Source organism: Pseudophryne corroboree, chromosome 2 (assembly GCF_028390025.1).
Source record: "Pseudophryne corroboree isolate aPseCor3 chromosome 2, aPseCor3.hap2, whole genome shotgun sequence".
NCBI classification, from domain to species: Eukaryota; Metazoa; Chordata; class Amphibia; order Anura; family Myobatrachidae; genus Pseudophryne; species Pseudophryne corroboree.
In genome coordinates, this window is record NC_086445.1 from 866,832,563 (window position 1) to 866,849,056 (window position 16,494).

General features: G+C 44.1%; 1 protein-coding gene across 2 annotated transcripts in view; it reads right to left on the minus strand.

Moving 5' to 3' along the window:
* The window catches only part of FAM222B (family with sequence similarity 222 member B), a 311,554-nt gene that overhangs the window by 200,836 nt on the left and 94,224 nt on the right, over positions 1 to 16,494 (minus strand). Inside the window, exon 2 of one of the 2 annotated variants that reach the window (XM_063955896.1) lies at positions 14,589 to 14,647. The exons of the other annotated variant lie outside the window; for it this stretch is intronic. The gene's annotated coding sequence lies outside the window, so the exon portion shown is untranslated. The remainder of the gene's footprint in view (positions 1 to 14,588; positions 14,648 to 16,494) is intronic. 2 annotated transcript variants of the gene reach the window in all.

Genomic DNA, 16,494 nt, shown 5'->3' on the forward strand with positions numbered 1-16,494 from the left:
GGTCACCAGGACCCAGTCCTGAATGCATAACTGTGGCCCTTTAGTAGATGAGCATTCTGCAGCCACCACAGAAGAGACACCCTTGTCCTTGGAAACAGGGTTATCCGCTGATGCATCTAAAGATGCGATCCGGACCATTTGTCCAGCAGATCCCACTGAAAAGTTCTTGCGTGAAATCTACCGAATGGAATCGCTTCGTAAGAAGCCACCATTTTTCCCAGGACCCTTGTGCAATGATGCACTGACACTTTTCCTGGTTTTTGGAGGTTCCTGACTAGCTCGGATAACTCCCTGGCTTTCTCCTCCGGGAGAAACACCTTTTTCTGGACTGTGTCCAGAATCATCCCTAGGGACAGCAGACGTGTCGTCGGAGACAGCTGCGATTTTGGAATATTTAGAATCCACCCGTGCTGTCGTAGAACTACTTGAGATAGTGCTACTCAGACCTCCAACTGTTCTCTGGACCTTGCCCTTATCAGGAGATCGTCCAAGTAAGGGATAATTAAGACGCCATCTCTTTGAAGAAGAATCATCATTTCGGCCATTACCTTGGTAAAGACCCGGGGTGCCGTGGACAATCCAAACGGCAGCGTCTGAAACCGATAGTGACAGTTTTGTACCACGAACCTGAGGTACCCTTTGTGAGAAGGGCAAATTTGGACATGGAGGTAAGCATCCTTGATGTCCAGGGACACCATATAGTCCCCTTCTTCCTGGTTCGCTATCACTGCTCTGAGTGACTCCATTTAGAATAGGTCTCACCTAGCCGTCTGGCTTCAGTACCACAATATAGTGTGGAATAATACCCCTTTACTTGTTGTAGGAGGGGTACTTTGATTATCACCTGCTGGGAATACAGCTTGTGAATTGTTTCCAATACTGCCTCCCTGTCGGAGGTAGACGTTGGTAAGCAAACTTCAGGAACCTGCGAGGGGGAGACGTCTCGAATTTCCAATCTGTACCCCTGGGATACTACTTGTAGGATCCAGGGGTCCACTTGCGAGTGAGCCCACTGCGTGCTGAAACTCTTGAGACGACCCCCCACCGCACCTGTTTGTACGGCCCCAGCGTCATGCTGAGGACTTGGCAGAAGCGGTGGAAGGCTTCTGTTCCTGGGAATGGGCTGCCTGCTGCAGTATTCTTCCCTTACCTCTATCCCTGGGCAGATATTATGGGGACGAAAGGACTGAGGCTGAAAAAACTATGTCTTTTTCTACTGAGATGTGACTTGGGGTAAAAAAGGTGGATTTTCTAGCTGTTGCCGTGGCCACCAGGTCCGATGGACCGACCCCAAATAACTCCTCCCCTTTATACGGCAATACTTCCATGTGCCGTTTGGAATCTGCATCACCTGACCACTGTCGTGTCCATAAACATCGTCTGGCAGATATGGACATCGCACTTACTCTTGATGCCAGAGTTTCACATATATAGAAATGCATCTTTTAAATGCTCTATAGTCAATAAAATACTGTCCGTCAAGGGTATCAATATTTCCAGTCAGGGAATCCGACCAAGCCACCCCAGCGCTGCCCATCCAGGCTGAGGCGATCGCTGGTCGCAGTATAACACCAGTATGTGTGTATATACTTTTTAGGATATTTTCCAACCTCCTATCAGTTGGCTCCTTGAGGGCGTCCGTATCTGGAGACGGTAACGCCACTTGTTTTTATAAGCGTGTGAGCGCCTTATCCACCCTAAGGTGTGTTTCCCAACGCGCCATAACTTCTGGCGGGAAAGGGTATACCGCCAATAATTTTCTATCGGGGGAAACCCACGCATCATCACACACTTCATTTAATTTATCTGATTCAGGAAAAACCACATGTAGTTTTTTCACACTCCACATAATACCCTTTTTTGTGGTACTTGTAGTATCAGAAATATGTAACATCTCCTTCATTGCCCTTAACAAGTAACGTGTGGCCCTAAAGGAAAATACGTTTGTTTCTTCACCGTCGACACTGGAGTCAGTGTCCGTGTCTGTGTCGACCGACTGAGGTAAAAAGACGTTTTAACGCCCCTGACGGTGTTTTAGACGCCTGGACAGGTACTAATTGGTTTGCCGGCCGTCTCATGTCGTCAACCGACCTTGCAGCGTGTTGACATTATCACGTAATTCCTTAAATAAGCCATCCATTCCGGTGTCGACTCCCTAGAGAGTGACATCACTATTACCGGCAATTGCTCCGCCTCCTCACCAACATCGTCCTCATACATGTCGACACACAAGTACCGACACACAGCACACACACAGGGAATGCTCTGATAGAGGACAGGACCCCACTAGCCCTTTGGGGAGACAGAGGGAGAGTTTGCCAGCACACACCAAAAACGCTATATTATACAGGGACAACCTTTATATAAGTGTTTTTCCCTTATAGCATTTTAATATATAAATATACATATCGCCAAATAAGTGCCCCCCCTCTCTGTTTTAACCCTGTTTCTGTAGTGCAGTGCAGGGGAGAGCCTGGGAGCCTTCCCACCAGCATTTCTGTGAGGGAAAATGGCGCTGTGTGCTGAGGAGAATAGGCCCCGCCCCCTTTTCGGTGGGCTTCTTCTCCCGTTTTTCTGAGACCTGGCAGGGGTTAAATACATCCATATAGCCTCCAGGGGCTATATGTGATGTATTTTTAGCCAGAATAAGGTATTATACATTGCTGCCCAGGGCGCCCCCAGCAACGCCCTGCACCCTCCGTGACCGTTGGTGTGAAGTGTGTGACAACAATGGCGCACAGCTGCAGTGCTGTGCGCTACCTTCATGAAGACTGAAAAGCCTTCTGCCGCCGGTTTCTGGACCTTCAATCTTCAGCATCTGCAAGGGGGGTCGGCGGCGCGGCTCCGGGACGAACCCCAGGGTGAGACCTGTGTTCCGACTCCCTCTGGAGCTAATGGTGTCCAGTAGCCTAAGAAGCCAATCCATCCTGCACGCAGGTGAGTTGAACTTCTCTCCCCTAAGTCCCTCGATGCAGTGAGCCTGTTGCCAGCAGGACTCACTGAAAATAAGAAACCTAAAAACTTTTTCTAAGCAGCTCCTTAAGAGAGCCACCTAGATTGCACCCTGCTCGGACGGGCACAAAAACCTAACTGAGGCTTGGAGGAGGGTCATAGGGGGAGGAGCCAGTACACACCACCTGATCCTAAAGCTTTAGTTTTGTGCCCTGTCTCCTGCGGAGCCGCTGATCCCCATGGTCCTGACGGAGTCCCCAGCATCCACTTAGGACGTCAGAGAAATAGAAACAAAACCATAATTATAAAAAAAAAAAAATTTAATATCTTGTTGTTGTTTTTTGTCTTCAAACTTCGTTTTGTCGCTTTTAGCTTATTAGTTTTTTTCTGTGTCATCTCTGTGTATCATCCAGCAGTCAGCCATCATGCTGACGTCCCAACATGTGTGTATGTATGTTGTGTTGTGTGTATATGTGGTAATGTGTGTGTGTGTGTGTGTGTGTGTGTGTGTGTGTGTGTGTGTGTGTGTGTGTGTGTGTGTGTGTGTGTGTGTGTGTGTAGTATGTACTGTGTTTGTGTATGTGGCAGTGGTGGATGTGTGTGTACTGTATGTATGGGTGTGTGTACTGCTATATGTGGTGGTGGTGGTAGTGGTGGTGGTGGTCGGTGTGTGGACTGTAAGTGTGTGTATAAGTGGTGGCAGGCAGGGGTTAACATGAACCAGCACAGGGCAAAACTGCGTTGCATCTGTTGCATTGGGTTCCACCTTCACCAGCTCACCTTGTAACTGTAGTTGTTGTGTGTGTGCAATGTTCCATTAGACAGTATGGGGTTTAGGCCCTTTGGAAAGGTCAGCTCCAGGTCCATGTGGGCCTTAATCTGGCACTGGGCGGGGGGGGGAGGGGTTTATGACAAGAACTGAATTGCACCGTTCTATACTACCGACTGGATTAATTTAATACAATGTTTTATAATAAATGGTGGAATTATTTTACTTTAATGAATATGAAAAAAATGACTTATTCATAAATACATGTTTTGCAGAAAAACGTGATGTGATATGCAAAATCGGGAGTCACATTCGTGTTCAGAAGCCAAAAATCTGTAAGTAGCACAAAAATTTGTTAAAAAAGCTTTTTCATCGCAGACCTGTGTAATCGGTTACAGCTGAAAAATGCTGAATAATTGTTGGGATCATTCAATTTGATAATCAAACATGTCCAATGGTCTTGCAGCCAATTCCATGCTATGAAGTGAAAATGGTTTCCATACACTGTGCAGATTATATAGATGTGGCAGTTATTGGACCATCGTTCCAACACTCATCTGTTTAGCCCGATGGTCTGCACAATCATGTAATCTATCACCAGCTTAAATGTAGACTAGTGGAGACTATCTTGGTGACAAGCAGGACCTATGGTCACCCTGAAAATAAAAAAATAACTGAATAACCCTCACAAATAGTGCCTGCCCGCTAAAGCAACCAGTAGAGATATTTTTGCTCACTTCAGACAACATCAGATCAAATGCACGCTGTGGAATATTTTTACCAAGTGTTGATTTTAATATTTTTTTTATTGATATCAGATCAACTGAAAATCAACCTTAATCGATGCTAGGTTTCCAGGGCTAACATCCATTGTAGACATGCTGGGTGCACTACATAGAGAAACGCCTATATACAGGCCTCGTCCATATCACAGCATTCACAAACCTAAACCCAAAACAACTGAAGAGGAAACGGGCAGACCGCTTGCACATGTTTAACAATAGGTTCCAGTTTAACTATTTGAAGATGTTGAAAGTTGTACATACTTTTAATAAGTAACACACTGGACAAATTCGAAAAGCTTCAATTTGGGGGTGCAGTCCCGCCTCTCACTTGCGCTTGGTTAAGCAGTTAAAGAAGAAGTCAGGAGATAAAGACAATGCAGATTTCCATTTCAATGCAATGATAGGAGCTATTTTAAAGACCAGATGCACATGCAATTACAAGTTCTAAATGGGTGAAGAGGTGAAGAAGTCCATTCAGTAAGAGATTCCTATACCCTGGCATCAGTCATTTAAAATGCAAAAAACAGACGGGTGTAGCGATTTACTGCTCGCAAATGGTTCAAAGGTTTTCAATGCAAAATATGTACACATTAATAATACCAATGGCAGTGGAGAAACTCTACATGAATTATTTCTAGAGGTCTACTGCATAAAATATGGCCAAATACACAAATCTCACTGTCTGTAGCTTTGGTTTCAATTGGTCTTTAGCTTCACTTCAGCAGTCAGAGTGTGCAGCAACATGTAGTTCGGAAATAGCTGGAGATCTGCAGATTACCTACCTCCTGCCTATAATACACAATGGGTGGCCTTACAGATCCGAACAGTAACTTCTGCTTTCTGAAAGAGTGTATAAACCAATGTATGCGCCCCAAAGGTGTAGCACAGGCGTGCACCCTATTATATATGTGCAAAGCAGTTCTGCTGGTGACACAATTCCCAGCAAAGCAAATCGAGATATGCACAGTGATGTTATTCATACAAGCGACAACTCCCAGCACCCTATAATTATTATTTGTTTATTGTAACCTTTCGGGAGCATTTTCCGTTCTGGGACAGCACCATGTCCATCGCATGCCATTGCTTTTCCCTGTATACAAGTCATAAAATGGGATCAGGCACACAGGGCATCATTTAAACTTGCATTCAACTGCATTAACATGACGAATAAAGATGTGCTCATGCCCAGTGCATCAGTTTTGCATCAAAAGCTTTAGAATTGTGCATATCTTGCACCTGTGACCCACTGCGTTAACATGCTGGGACACATGCAAGAACAGCTTGTCCCTTATGCTGCCCATACACTTACGAGATAATCGGTACTATTCTTCGATTTCGACCACATCTGTGAGAGAAATCGAAGGATTGTATGCACATTTTAGGTACCTTGAGCCGCAATGCGCGGGCACGCCGGTCGAATGCCGCGTCTCAAGATATTATGTGCTGCACTAAATATTTCTCGCATCGCAGTGTGAACGGATGTGGTTTTAAGCCCACATGAGATATATCGCACTGCGATGTGCGATGGGCACCCACCGGGAGCGGCCAGAGGACGCTCCCACTCGGCGGTGACATGCCCATCACGTGATTACCATGCGATCTATCGCATGATCGCATGGTAATCACTTCGGCAGTTCAAATGAACTGCCAGTGCGATGCCCCGCGACGTCCTGTCGCGGGACATCGCACAAGTGTATGGCCAGCATTAGACAGGAGTCTTATTTTGAATCAGGCTGATCTTGAAATATTAACTAGGAGGTTACAATGACGTAAAGAAAGTACAAGATTTTTAGAGTTGACAAACGACAGACATTTCTACATTAGATTTATACTCAAATCAAAATCAGGCACACAGATTGTACTGGCCTCCTACTAGCAGTGATCCGCTCCCGCGCTGGAAATATTAGGGTGAAATTAACATAAGGACCAGTGATCCCTCTAAATCAAGCCTGGCCAACCTGTGGCTCTCAAGCTGTTGTGAAACTACATATCTCAGCATGCCCTGCTACAGTTTTAGCATTCTTTGATAGAAAAACCGTGGTAGGGCACGTTGGGACTTGCAGTACCAAGCTGGAGAGCCACTGGTTGGCCAGGCCTGCTATAAATAGTCTACGTGTGTGAACATTGTCAGGAAGATGAATCAGTGTTTTTCAGACGTACACTCCTTTTTACTACATGGTGATGCACACTTTCAATTCCATAAACCATGCTGTAAATCAGTGCAAAGGTTTGAGATAGTGAAATCTAACTTAAGCAATTACAGTTTACATAGATTTACATAATCTAAGGGCTGGATTCAAATGTTTCCCCCCTCGCCCGCAGGCAGCTATTCAAATGTTGCTGCCGACGGGTGCAACAAGTTCATATCAGCTCCCTACCCACAGAATTAGCGAGCTAAAATGCAAGTAAAGAGACCAGTTTGGGCGTCCAAACGGGTCTTTTCATGATCACGCCCATTACTTTAGTTGGGTTTAGGTGCTTTGCGTGCCTAAACCACAGTGTAATGGGTGCCATCAGCGTGATAAGTGTAGGCATTTTAATATCGCCCTCCGATCTCCTGTCACTTTAGAAGGGAGACCTGGGGTGCGATAACATTTGAATTCCCCCCTAAATGTCCTAACCATTGTATCATAAAGAACCTAAAACGACTATATACCTATTGAGTGGCCAAACTGGGTTGTGGCATCGAAAAGCCGCTCTTTTCCCTTTGTAAAAGGAGAGATGTTAGAATGCAGAGCAGCACTGAGCTGTTACATCAGGTCAGAGAATGGTGCATACTCAGAATAAATAAATGTGTGAGATTAACTCAGTGAATCACAATTATGGGGCCATAACTCAAAATATTTTGGAGTTGATTCAATGTTTGGAACCATAAGGATTTCATCTACCCCCTTGTTTATATGCCAGCATATTGCCACTAAATGAAAGGAGGGTCAGTGTAGATTTACTTCGGGAACATTTGACCCTAATAAAGAAACTACTTACACAAGTCTACAGCTGGGAATATACCTGAATGATCCGGCGATCTTGCAAAGGGCTGATACAATGTAACGATATATTGTGCCTGTACGATATATCATTACAGGATTGATGTTAGTCAACCACAACGTACATTGCATTAGAGCATCTGATGTGCAGCCCATCAGATGGGAAGATGTGACAACACAATTCATCAAACGATGAATTCTGTGGAATTGGGTGAACACACTAACACAGGGGTGGCCAACCAGTCAGTGAGAAAGAGCCAAAAAAATCTTGTTAGGTACGACAAAGAGCGGACATCGAGCCAAAGGTGCGCATGCAAAAATGGGATGTGGCCTTGTGCCTGCTAGACCACGCCTTTGGTATAAAATTACATTGAAAAAAGCCAGATCGAACATAATACATTGAAAAAGTCCCTTTCAAATAAAATAATTTAAAAGGCCAGATTCACATACTACACTCCAGCTCCCCCCATGTGTCACTCCAGCCAGCCCACCCTCATTTATCACAACAGCCCTCCCCACCAACTCGTGCCATTGCAGCAGCCCCTAAATGTGTCCTCTGTTTGCCGGTGGGTGTCTCACCTCTAGTATCTGGCTCCCTCATTTTTCAGCCCTCCGGAGTGCTGCTGCATGTCTGGCTGGGGTGCAGCGGTTTCTGGATCTGTTTTGGTCACATGATTTAGAGTGTTGGGAGCCACATTTGAATAAAGAGAGAGCAGCATGCAGCTCAAGATCCACTGGTTGGCCACTGCTGCACTATATGCAAGATTTGCCAATATATTGGCTTAACCAAAAATAATAATAAAATACTCTATTGGAAAAAAAAAACACGTAAAAATATTTATAGACAATGGTTTATTTTGGAAAATCTTACAAGAGAAGACTTTTTTGTCACCACTTTGTGGGGTTCTTAGAAAACATGCACACCACAATAATGGACACACTTTTACAACCCTAAATGGGGGACATGATACAAAAAAGGCTTAAAAGCCTTATGATGCAATAAGATTTGACAGCAAAATGTCGGCTTCCTATAACAAGAGTTAAAAACAAAAAACACAAGAGCATCTCAATACGTGCCTTATATAAAACAATGCAGGTGAAGCCTCAGTAGAATATAAAGCAGCACCTGCATATTGATTACACCCATAATTAGCCTCCAGTTACAGTGACCTCAGAGATACATTTGACTTGTCGAGGAACCTTAAAATTCCTTTTAATGTTTTCCAAAAGGTCTCCAAATAATTGACATTCAGCCTGTCTACATTTCGCAGTGAGAATTAGTCATGCTGTTTGCTAATCACCGGAAGATAAACTTGTTCCACACATCTAGTTAGACATGCCCAGTTCCAGCGACTTTTCAAAATCATAGCAATCCAATTAGCATGCAAGCACCAGCTGGCTGGGAGATGCCAATTTTAGATCTTTATGTTTAAAGGCTAATTAGGGTTTTTTTTTTCTAATTTACAAAACTATGGCAATGACTACTTCCATAGCTAGAAATCCTGAGTATATTCAATGTTTTATATACATAGGAACAGTTATATAACTGAAGACTGAAAATATTTATACTATCTATTTGAGGACTGCTTAATATTTAAATAAGCCTGTCAAAACTCACAGAAATCTTTTGGCAAGGTTTATAAAATGAAAAGAAAAAAAATTAGGTACAATGTGTCTGGGGTCCCATTCCCCCAGTACCACATGATTCAGGAGTAACACACTCTGGCCCGAACCACATGGGTCAATGGCATCAGAACATTGCTGTTCTCCTAGTAGATGGCAGTTATAATGCATTTTGGGGCTCGTGCAGAGTTGGACGAATTTTGAGCCAAAAAGGCTAAGCGCAAATACACTCAAAAAATTAAAAAAATAAAAATAAAGACGCAAAGGGGACTGCTTGCATGGATGGATACACTGCAAGATGCGTCCAGCTCTGAAAGGATAGTACATGTGCCAGGACATATGGCTTGACAGTGCTAGCAGTAAAATAAATGCTCGCTTACTATATAAAAATCCAATAAAATATTGAAAAACACAAGCCGAAAGTACTGTTCAAGTTCATTTAGAAACAAACAGTCTGCAGAGTCTTACATTTTAAATGATCAAATGGGAATCCATTTTCATACCGAGTGCAAATATCAATGTAACTAGATTGGAGCAGCCATATTACCATAGCGATAGAATCAGTGGGAGGGATCAAGGGGGCAGATGTATTAACCTGGAGAAGGCATAAGGAAGAGATAAACCATAAGTGCACGGTGATAAAGGCACCAGCCAATCAGCTCCAATATGTAAATTAACAGTTAGGATCTGATTGGTTGGTCCCTTTATCACCTTGCACTTATCACTGGTTTATCACTTCTTATGCCTTCTCGAGGTTAATACATCTGCCTCATAATGCACTCTGCAAATGAAAGTGGGTGACTATCTTCATGTGACTACAGTAATTTACGCGACGATGCCCTTACTGTACTCCGTCCCCACCTGCTTTCCAGACTCTCTACGGATAAGAACAAAATGCGTCTAAATCTACACGGACTTGGATACAGTTATGTTCTTATACATCATTGCTGCAGTCACGCCAAATAGCCCCTTTTGGCACGCCAGGTCATGTGAAAGTCTTCTAGCATCTTTTGCTGAAAAGGTGTTTTCGACGCAACGCAATGAAACTATAAAGCACAAGGAGCATGTGCTGATTAATTTGATATATGACACTGGTATATCTGTGTGCGACTGAGTTTCTGAATCCATATATGCAGTGCTACAATGTAACAGCCGCAGCTTCTTTCCAATACAAGTTCTGTCCTGTATACAGATTTAGGTGGGAATTCAACTGCCCACGGTAGTTTACTGCAGGCTAATTGATCCCCATGGGCTATCCAATTAGCTCCGAAGTAAACCCAACGTCGACACTTAGATGATTTTTTTTGGGGGGGGACCTGCTGAGGTCCCGAAAAAAATCTGATAAGTGCCCTGTAAAAAAAAACAAAAAAAAAAACTTATGGGGCACAAAATTATCAGGGCTGAATGCTCCCTCAGTCACACACAATATAAAAGTGTCATATCAAATTAATCAGCACAGTCTCCTAGTGCATTCTAGTGGCACTGCATTTTCAGAAGAAGAAGAAAAAAAAAAAAAGACGTACTAGGGCTAGATGTATGAGGACAAATCTGTACATATGATTTTTATGTACACATGTGCAATACAACAAAAAAAACACTCAGGGGGGTAATTTAGACCTGATCGTAGATGTGCCATCGTTCTCCGGACCGCGCCTCAGCAACGGCGTTGTAATGCCGTTGGCACACCCCCTCCCGCCCCGCAACCGCGTCTGCCTGTGAATCAGGCAGAGGTGAACGCACCAGTGAGATGCTTTTGCATCTCACTGGCTGAACAAGCGCAGTGCGCCCTGCGCAGAGTAATTCAAACTGCGATCGCTGCCACTGCAGGGATGCAGTCTGAATTACCCCCTGAATTTGTGCCAAAAAAAATGCACTTCCAGCCAAATCAACCGTTCTACTGCCACTGTTCACAAAACAGTTTGCGATCCACAAGCTTGCCAAAACCATATTTTAATAAAATCCGAAACTCGTGCTTTCCAACCAATTTGTCATAGTAGTGAGAGCTACTGTACGGCAACGAGAAGTTCCTGTATATGGTTAGGAGTAAGAAAACAACTGCTTTTCTTAATATTTGGATGTCAGTATTGGTGGAGATCAGGGAACCCAGCATCAGAATATAGTGGGACTGCACATTTAGGCCATTCCATTCTGCAGCCACATACTTTTGCACTTACTGCAACTATGCGACTTACTTTCTACATTACATACGCATGCTTCAACTGTGGGCCCAGATCTTCCTGAATACCAACTAAAGCCATGGGTAAAGTCCAGCATGTCATTCTTAACTTAATTTGACAGTTGTAGACTATAGAACAAGCCAGAGGATCCCAAACTTTTTTGAATCGCAGCGCCCTAGAGCATCAAAAGTTTTTTCACAGCACCGCTAGGCCAACATTTTCATATTGAGAAATTTAGAAAGAAATATTAAATTCAGTAAATTGTGTTTAAATGTCATCCTTCGGTACAATTATCTGGTGAGGGACAATATTTGCTTCGGTTTGCCAACATATTTTACGATTGGCAGCCACCAGCACTGGTTTTACCTATCACATTGACCATAAATACTTTTAAATCTTCCTGGACAACTAATTCAAGACATCTCTGCAAGTGCCCTGAGGCACCCCAGGGTGACTAGGCACACAGGGGTAGATGTCAGGGCCGTCTTTTCATATAAGCTAAATGGCCACTTGGCTCAAGGGACCAAGGCTGATAGCTGAGAGTCTCCTCTTTCCAGGGGTACCAGATTTTTTTAAAAACAGCATCGGGGAACCTGAGATATCTGACTTCTAAGCAGTGGTCCCCATCCAAGCCTGTTAATTGCTCTTCCCAGCCAGATATCTCGGGTTCTGCCTGACTAAATGGGGGCACACACCTAGAGCTGTGTGCGCTGAGCGATCTATCACGTAGCACTCAGCACACACCTCTCCCCCAGCTCAGCACGGAGCGCGATGTATGCTGAGTGTGGGGGGGAGCGGACGTGGGGCCGCTCACTTCACACAGCACTGAAGTGAGCAACCTGCTAGGCTCAATCTAGCACCGGCGATAGCTCCGCGCATCGCTAGTGACGGGGGGCATACACACGAGAGATCTGTGCTGAACTTCTAAGCAAACTATCCAAAAGCTGCGACTCTCCCCTTTCGGTGGACACTGGCAGCTTATCTCTACTATGCCTTCCAGCAGGTGGTCCCTGCTCCAGCTCCACATGCCTGGTATGAAGTTTTATATATTCATTGGTAGATTGCTCTGGCTTCTGAACTCTGATCCCCAAGTCCCCAGTACCTCCTGAAAGGTGGAACTGTCTAGTTTTTTTATCCCATTGACAGCTAAGAAATCTATTTCCAGGTACTGGAGATATCTGCAGTCAAGCAAGCTGCCCTCCCACCAGAAAATGATGAATATTACGCCCACTCCAGTATCCACTTCTCTGCTGCGTATTAAACACCCCCTACCACCCTGGAAGTCATGTATCGGGGCCCCTTTATTCAGCCCAATGCCCCCTTCTACAGTTTAGTGTTCTCTCTCCTGCCCCATCTCCACTATCTGTGCAGTAAAGGAGTAATTAGTAGAAATTACTGTTCCAGGACCTACACGCTGAGCGGAAGATAGAACACCCCCTACCACCCATGGGACATCAAAGCTGCTGCTGATAGCACCCCCCACCCCTACCGCTGGAGGATGGGTAGGGGAACCAGTGCATTGCTTTGCCCAGGGGCCTACACTGCTGTAAAGATGGTGCTGGTAGATGTATTAAGCCTGGAGAAAGGATAAAGAAGTGATAAAGCAATGATAAGTGCAAGGTGATAACGCACCGTCCAGTCAGCTCCTGTCAATTTACATATTGGAGCTGATTGGCTGGTGCATTATCACCTTGCACTTACCAATGCTTTATCACTTCTCCAGGCTTAATACATCTGCCCCACAGTTTGAGAACCACTGTAACATGCTGAGCATCGGTACAGAGGAAAGAGCCAAAAGGAAAATCATTTTGCATGTCGTAGTGGAGTTCTAAGACAATTGTTTTTCATTTTATAAAAAACAGGACTAGATTTTAAACATAAACACACACACACACACACACCTTTAAGCTGAAAAAACGAACTAATCTTGGCAATAACACACAAATATGCTTCTTGCGCCCAAATACTAATCTCTTGCTCCGTATTGTGTATAGTGAGCATCATTTTTAAGATGAATGCTTTCCTGTGGCTAGAGTGTAAAAATTAGATAAAAATCTAGGCTTGCTAAAACACTGAGGACCAAAGCTGCAGATGGCAGTTCTAACGGGCTTGTTAATTCTAAATTGCGCAATGCCATTATGTTGCTGAAACCACCAGTAAGATAACAAAAAAAGTAATTTGCAAAATGTTTAGGGATTTGCAGAGTATTGGGAGTTAGTTATACCTTCCATAGAGAAAATTGCAATTTCTTCCGTGTCTAGTCTCATGTCTGTGTCAACGTTAAATGCTTACACAGCATCATAGAAAATACAGTCTACAAAACATGCTGAAGACAGACTAGCTTTCTGTGACAGTATACTCAATAGAAGAGCTAATTAATTTTAATCTTTGGCCACTCCACGATTCAGCCCATAGCAGACCAAGCTTTACTATGTGGAAAAACCCAAGAGATGAGATTGCTTCATCAATATGCTAGCTGACTCACGGCCACCAGTCCCCAGGCATATACACCTTCCCAGTGAAAGCTTAAACAGAGAAACCATTTGCACCTTTTAAACATCAATCAGATGCTGGCCAGACTAGAACATTCAGTGCATGTTGCAGATTGCAGAAATCAAGCACTAAAAGGGCTATACCAACCTTGCTAAGGGGTTACACATGAATATTGTCTGGGTTCGGCTTTGGGGGGGGGGGGGGGGGGGGGGGGAATCTATCTACACACAAATATAGGGATAATATACATTTACATAATTTAGGGAGAAATGCACTTTCAAGCGTAGGGTGATCTAATAGAGTTCAATGACAGCAGACTTTGAAATGTTTGGCAGTGCACTCATATATTCTAAACAGCTAAGTCTAAGCTATTGTTTTGTTTTATCAGCTAAGTCACAGACTCCCTGCAGTCAATGCTTCCTGAAAAAGGAGCAGCTACACACTACTTTTCATAACCCTGCACATCAGTCAGCAGCTGTCACAGAGGGCTGAGTACCCACCACGCTGTTTAGCAGCATGTCATTACAGGCAAACGAAACAGCAAAAAGCTTTTCCACTTACATGAGAAATGGAATGGAAGCAACAGGTGGAAAAACAGAACACATAAAACTACATTGTCTTCCATAAACAGAAGTCGGCTGGAGCGAAACACATTCCCCTTATGACATTTTCTGTCAGTTGGGAATGGGGTGGAGGCACCATTGGAAGACTCCTTAAAATTTCTAAGCCATTACCAAATGCTTTGTTACTTAATTGAAGATTCCCGGAAGAAAGTATTTTGGTAAACACCCCGGCTACTTACCAACCCACTCACACGCACGTGAATTCCAAAGGATTTACTTTCCCTCGCACCTTTAGGCGCTGCAAGAAAAAGTCAACATGGAAAGGGTACAATTAGGGGGATCATGAGCGGGGAAAATCCATAATTTACAGGGAATCAGTGTTTCTGTACAGTAAACCCCACTATAAGGTGAGGATTACCAGACAATAACTGAAACAGTACACAATCTATAAAACTTTCCACACATGGGGAAATCCCATATCTCCATCTTGTATCACATAAAAAGTAACCCCTCATTTAATGCGGTAGGTTGTGTAACATATTCCTCCTACATGTAGAAGTGTTTAAATCAAGACAATGAAAATATTAAGAAAAAGCATTTTCATTTCAAGTGCAAATTTTTGGGTCAACTCCTACACATAGGTGGTCATTCCGAGTTGTTCGCTCGCTAGCTGCTTTTAGCGGCATTGCAACCGCTAGGCCGCCGCCCCCTGGGAGTGTATCTTAACTTAGCAGAATTGCCAACGAAAGATTAGCAGAACTGTTACTAAATAATTTGCTGCAGTTTCTGAGTAGCTCCAGACCTACTCCTAGACTGCGATCAACTCAAGTCTGTTTAGTTCCTGGTTTGACGTCACAAACACGCCCTGCGTTCGGCCAGCCACTCTCCCGTTTCTCCAACCACTCCTGCGTTTTTACCTGGCACGCCTGCGTTTTTTAGCACACTCTCTGAAAACGGACAGTTTCCTGTCAATCATACTACGATCACTCGAGCGATGAAAAAACGTCGCTCAAGCTTGTGTAAATCTACAAAGTTTTGTGCGAAAGTACTTAGCGCATGCGCATTTTTGCCGTTTTTCACTTGATCGCTGCACTGCGAAAATCGGCAGCGAGCGAACAACTCGGAATGACCACCATAGGGCGGTATGCAATTCTTTCTACCCCCTTCCACAACCGTTCTGTTTCTGCTGACATGCGTGGTATAATCATTTCAGCTCGCTACTCCCGCGGTAGCGAGGGCACCCAACCTGTTACGCAGCTAAACCTGATTACTATGGGCGCGATATGTGCATAACAGGGATCACTTTAGAAAGGAGATTGGGAGTTATATATCATTTGAATACCGCCCATTGAATCCTGCTTTTTTACTATTTGAAAAGTTTAATTATTGGTGAAACAAGAACTACAAAGTAATTATTTGTGGTGTCTATAAGACGGGGGAAAAAATAGGATTTAAATTACCTACCGGTAAATCCTTTTCTCGTAGTCCGTAGAGGATACTGGGGTCCACATTAGTACCATGGGGTATAGACGGGTCCACTAGGAGCCTTGGGCACTTTAAGAAATCAATAGTGTGCACTGGCTCTTCCCTCTATGCCCCTCCTACCAGACTTAGTCTAGAAACTGTGCCCGATGAGACGGACATATCCTACGGATGTAACAGAACAGTGGTGAGATTCGAACCAGCACACACAATCGAGGACAGCCATGCTAACCAAACTTGAACAGGAACAGCAACAGCTGAACGAACAACATTACTTAACGAAGTAACAGTGCAAGAAACACGAAGCACTGGGCGGGCGCCCAGTATCCTCTATGGACTACGAGAAAAGGATTTACCAATAGGTAATTAAAATCCTATTTTCTCTTACGTCCTAGGGGATACTGGGGTTCACATTAGTACCATAGGGATGTACCAAAGCTCCCAAACCGGATGGGAGAGTGCTGAGGGTCCTGCAGAACTGATTGACCAAACTGAAGGTCCTCAGAGGCCAAAGTATCGAACTTTTAGAACTTAGCAAACGTGTTCGTACCTGACCAAGTAGCTGCTCGGCAGAGCTGTAAAGCCAAGACACCTTAGGCAGCCGCCCAGGAAGAACCCACTAACCTAGTAGAGTGGGCCTGTACAGATTTTGGACAAGGCAAA